Raw genomic sequence first — 6,010 nt, 5'->3', positions numbered from 1 at the left:
TCGGCTGCACTGACTGCCTTCACTAGCAAGATAGGATAGTTTCTATTTTCTCTAGTTGTCCTTTGTGGAAATAAGTTTCTGTAATTGGATTTTTTTTTTTTAATTAAGTAAGATTTAGCTATATCCCAGGTATTTCATTAGGCTCTGGAAATACAGTTGAGAAACACATAGAATTTAGATTTTTCCCTTACCTTTTTTATAGATTGTTGCCTTTGATCCAAATGCCAGAACTCTGTTCATTCTCTCATCAACTCAAGCTTCATACCACATAAGTAACACTCCTACTAGAATTCCAATTTCAGAAGTACCTGATGTCTTTTAAAATCACTTTAAAACTGCCACCAAGTTAATTTTCCTAAAATAATGTTTTTATCATTATTTTTCCTATGCAAAAATTATCTGTATAATTTTCAAACAAAAAACTTTAGAATAATCTCATTCTAGTTTTCTCTTACCAAAGCACATACTACAAAGATAGTGATAGCAAATGTCTGGCAATGATGAGATTACTTTCATAGACTTCGCCCCTTGCTAATCAATCAAAGACCATTTTCCAAGAAGCCAAATGTGGCCACAAATATTGTTTCATCGTGATATTCAAAGCAAGTACTGGCACTTGTTCAGAGTAGGTGCCTATTATAAAACTGCCATTATTGATCAAAGGAAAAGAGCCACAAAAACTCCCAAGGGAACCATATTTTAATAATGGATTTTCCTTTAGAGGAATGCTTACATTTTAGAAAGTGAAGGAAGTAGATTTTAGTCTCTCATCTGAAAAATCAGTCAGCTCGTGTTTCCTCCATGTTAGAAAACTCTATGGCTATACTTGTCTCCTGCTTCCATAATCAAACTGTTTTCATCAGTGCCTGAATGTTCTTTGTGTTTCTGCACCAGCGCTTTTGTTCACATCATGCCTTTCTCCTCCCAGCCTCACTCCCACAAACATCCAGGATGCCATATTTCCACTTCCCTAGATTAAAAGCCCAATTCTAATTTTATTTCTCTTTTTTTTAGTTTATTTACTAATTTCATTTCAATGAACATTTCTCTTACCACTCTTTCACAAAGAAACTAATCCTTCCACCTGAGTCTTCCAGTATTTGTCCCCAGGATAATTTATCTGATAGTTACTAACTAAAGAGGTATTATCCTAAAGTGCCATTATGTCTTTGCAGTTACCTACCTATCAACAAACTAAGCTATGTTCATTGATGACAAGGACTGGCTTTCACCTTTTAGTGCTTCCATGAAGTTGTGCAAGCTCTGTGTTCTGAATGACGACATTTATAGTCACTTGCATTCATCCAATAAAGTTTATTTGTAAACCTCTCTTTTGCAAATTCACAATCTATTTCGATATACATTAAATGACACAAATTAAACAAACATAGCACTAAAAGATTAAGGCACTTTTCCCTGCTGGATTAAATTGTAGCCTCGGACACCTTCTTAACACAACAGTATATTGACGTATTAGTTTATTATGGTTGGTATGTGCGATGGTCAGTTTTATATGTCAACTTGGTTAGGCTATGCTACCCAGCTATTTCATCAAATTGATATAGGTGTTGCTGTATAAGCATTTTATGCAGGTGATTAATATCTACCATCAATTGACTTTATGTAAAGGAGCTTGTCATTGATAATATGTATAGGCCTGATCCAATCCACTGAAAGGCTTTAAGAGCAGAACTGAGATATCCCTGTGAAAGAAGTAATTTAGAAATTCCTTTTATTCTTTTTTTTTTAATGTTTTATTTATTTCTAGGAGAGAGAGAGAGACAGCGTGAGCAGGGGAGGGTCTGAGAGAGAGGGAGTCACAGACTCTGAAACAGGCTCCAGGCTCTTAGCTGGCAGTTAGCACAGAGCCCGACGCGGCGCTCGAACCCACGAACCGCGAGATCATGACCTAAGCGAAAGTCGGACGCTTAACCGACTAAGCCACCCAGGCGCCCCTAGAAATTCCTTTTAAAGAGCGGTGCCTGGGTGGCTTAGTCAGCTAAGCATCCAACTTCGGCTCAGGTCATGATCTCACAGTTCGTGGGTTCGAGCCCCGCGTCAGGCTCTGAGCTGATAGCTAGCTCAGAGCCTGGAGCCTGCTTCAGATTCTGTGTCTCCCTCTCTCTCTTACCCTCCCCTGCTCAACGTTGTCTCTCTCTCTCTCCAAAAAATAAATAAAACATTAAAAAAAAAGAAATTATTTTTAAAGAATAAAATATCAGCTCCTGCTTTAGAGCCTCTAGTCTGAAGGTCTGCCTTACAGATTTCAGATTTGCCTGACTAGGCCCTGCAATCATACAAACCAACTCTTTGCAATAAATCTCATGATATATACATATATATGTATATGCATGTATATATGTAAACACATATATGTATATGCAAACACACACATATATACAGGTACATTTGCAGTGTGTGTGTGTGTGTGTGTGTGTGTGTCCCATTTGTTCTGATTTATCTGACAAAAATCAAATATTAAACATCATCAAAAAATGTTAACAATCTATTGGATGACAACTTTATTAAGTCTCCTTCCTTGTTATTTGTTGAAAGCAAAGAATTGAAGTCCACCTGATATTGAAATAATTTTCTTCCCAGTAATTACAATAATAATTAGTCACAATTTCTAGGAAGAATGAAAGATACCTATGCCGAAAACTATAAGACATTCATGAAAAAAATCAAAGATACAAATAAATGGAAAGGCATCCCATGTTCATGGATTAGAAGAATTAATACTGTTAAAATGTCAATACTACCAAAAGCCACCTATAGATTCAGTGCAATCCCTATCAAGATTCCAATGGTATTTTTAACAGATGTCAGATAAAGCACTCAAGATTTTTATGAAACTGCAAAGATTCCAAGTAGCCAAAGCAACCCTGAGAAAGAACAAGGCAGGAGATATCATTCCTCTTGATTTCAAGCTATCCTATAGAGCTATAGTTATCAAAACAGTATGATACTCAATACCTATGACACCTGGGCCTACAGCAGCTTCAATGGCAGCAGTGCTGGTGGCCATGGTTCCCATAGTCAGAAGGAGCTTCCCACAGATCCCCCCCTACACAGCATATGTAGGAAATCTACCTTTTAGTACAGTGCAGGGTGACATAGATGTTATCTTTAAGGACCTCAGCATAAAGAGTGTATGGCTAGTCAGAGACAAAGACACAGACAAATTTAAAGGTTTCTGCTATGAAGAATTCGATGAGGTGGATTGTAATGAAGGCTTGACATATGATGGTGCACTCTTGGGTGATCAGTCACTTCGTGTGCACATTGCAAAAGGCAGAAAACAAGATAAAAGTGGCTTTGGATTAAGGAAAGGTGAACCAGGTGACGAAGGCTGTGCTCCTGGATGAAGGCCTCTCCTCAGACTCCCAACGTGTGTGTGTGTGTGTGTGTGTGTGTGCGTGTCCCCGTCTCTGTGCTTCCAATCCTCCTTGACTTTTATAATGAAAATGGGCCTAAAATCTTACACTTTTCACTTGATGAACTGAGTAAAATCTGCAGAGCTGTCAAGAGCCTTCAGAGAGCTGGTAGGTAGCTGTAAGTCACCAGCTCTCCTCTTTAGGACACAGTTGCCTGTTCCCACACTCTGTGTTTGGCATGGACCCAGGGGCCAGGGCTGGGGCCTTTGCTTCTGAGCCCCAACCCCTGTATGTGAACAACCTGGGTCCTTCTGGGTCCCTGTCTATCCCACTGAGAGTAGTTCAGAGCCAGCCAGCAGCAAGAGCCCAGGGAAGAGACCAACTTGGGGGCGAAAGGGGTGCCATGGGATCCCCTAGCCCATGCAGCAGCATGCTTAGGAAGTTGTCCTCACTAGTTGGTATCTTTGGCTTCTTTCACTGTGTCTCTCTCCTGAGGTCTCAGCAACTACAGAGCTCTCTCCTTTCCTTCCTTCACCTGCCACCTGTGTTTCCGAAATAAGAACCATTTGTGTAACACCAATACTTAAGAAAAGAAAGACATGCATTATGTGGTTGTAATCAAACCTGATGCTTTCAGATTACCTACTTACATCTTCAATGTGGAAAAGATTAAGAACAAAACAAATTCATCTATACTTCTGTGCAATCCAGATGACTTTTAAATGTAAGAATGGAATTTCACATTCACTATATGCCAAAAAGTAAATCTATGGATATGATATTTTGTGAATGATCTTTTAAATAAAAGAAAACCTTACATAATATTTAAAACAAATAAAAACAGTATGTTACTGGCATTGAAACAGACAAATAGACCAATGGAACAGAATTGTGAGCCCAGAAATAACCCCACGCACATATGGTCAACTAATATTTGACATAGGAGACAAATATACTCAATAAACCAAAGGCAGCCTCTTCAAAAATGGTGCTGAGATCATTAGATATTCACATGTAAAAGAATAAAACTAGACCCATATTTACAGCACTCACAAACTGACATGAATTAAATCTTACCTGTAAGACCTGAAACCATGAAATTCTTAGACGAAAAGAACAAAACTCCTTGACATGGGTATTGGTCATTATTTTTTGGACATGACACCTAAAGCACCAGAAACAAATTAAAAAATAAATAAGTGGGTAGACATCAAATTAAAACGTTTCTGCATGGCAGAGAAGGACAAATATCATATGTTTGCACGTATAGGAGGATTAGGAGGAACTTGAAGGAGGAACAAGTGGGAGAAGAAGTGTGTAAATGGTGGGGGAAAGGGAGAGAGGCAAACCATGAGAGACTCTTGAATGCTGACAAAAACTGAGGACTGATGGATGTGGGGGGGGGGGGGAGATGGGCATGGAGGAGGACACTTGTGGGGATGAGCACTGAGTGTTATGTGGAAACTAATTTGACAATAAACTATTTGTAAAAAAAAAATTGCTGTGAAATCCCAAAAAAAAAAATGTTTCTGCACACAAAAAAAGAGTCATCAACAAAGTGGACAACCTACAGAACGAGAAAAAGATATTTTCAAACCACTTATCTAATAAAGGATTAATAACAAAAACATATAAAGAACTCATATAATTTAATAGCAAAAGCAAACAAAGACCAAATAATACAAATAACAAGAGGGTAAAGCACCTGAAAAGACATTTGTCCAAAGAAGATATGCAAAAGATACGAAAATTTACTTAACATCAATAGTCATTAAGGAAATAGACATTTAAACAAGAATGAGATATCACCTCATGTCTGTTAGAATGGTTATTATCAAAAAGACATGAGATAACAAATGCTGGTGTTGATGTGAAGAACAACAGGTGAAGAAAAGGGAAGCTTTGTGGACTGTTGGTGAGATGGTAAACTGGTAAAATCACTATGGAAAGCAGCATGGAAAATCTTCAAAAACTTAAAAATAGGCAGGTGCCTGGATGGCTCAGTTGGTTAAGTGTTCAGCTCTTGATTTTGACTCAGGTCATGATTTCACGGTTCATGAAATTAAACCCCACGTCTGGCTCTGCTCAGACAATGCAGAGTCTGGTGTTCTCTCTCCCTCTCTCTCTGCCCCTCCCCTGCTCATTCCCTTTCCCTCTCTCTCTCTCTCTCTCTCTCTCTCAAATTAAAGAAGTTAACATTTTTTTAATTAAAAATAGAACTACTATATGATCCAGCAATTCTACTTCTGGGAGTATATCCAAAGGTAAGAAAATCTAACCTGAAAAAATATTTAGACCCCTTATTCTAAGTGGCATTATTTACGATAGCCAAAGTATGGACTCTACCTAAATGTCCAGTGATAGATGAATGGATAAAGAGGTTATAGTACATGTATATAAAATAGACATTTTTTACAGTATTTACAATAGGCAAAACATAGAGAGCAGAGGAAAGTATTATTTACAATAGTCAAGAGCTGGAAGAAAGCTAGGTTTCCACCAACAGATGAATGGATTAAAAATGCAAATATATATATATGAATATTATTCAACAATAAAATATAAGGAAATCCTACTACTTGTAGCAATATGAATGGACCTTGAAGGCATTGTGCTAAGTGAAATAAGTAAGA

The sequence above is a fragment of the Hyaena hyaena genome, unplaced genomic scaffold (assembly GCF_003009895.1).
Source record: "Hyaena hyaena isolate Hyena2069 unplaced genomic scaffold, ASM300989v1 scaffold_395, whole genome shotgun sequence".
Taxonomy (NCBI): Eukaryota; Metazoa; Chordata; class Mammalia; order Carnivora; family Hyaenidae; genus Hyaena; species Hyaena hyaena.
The sequence above is the reverse complement of the archived record's forward strand: the minus strand, read 5'-3'. Positions refer to the sequence as shown.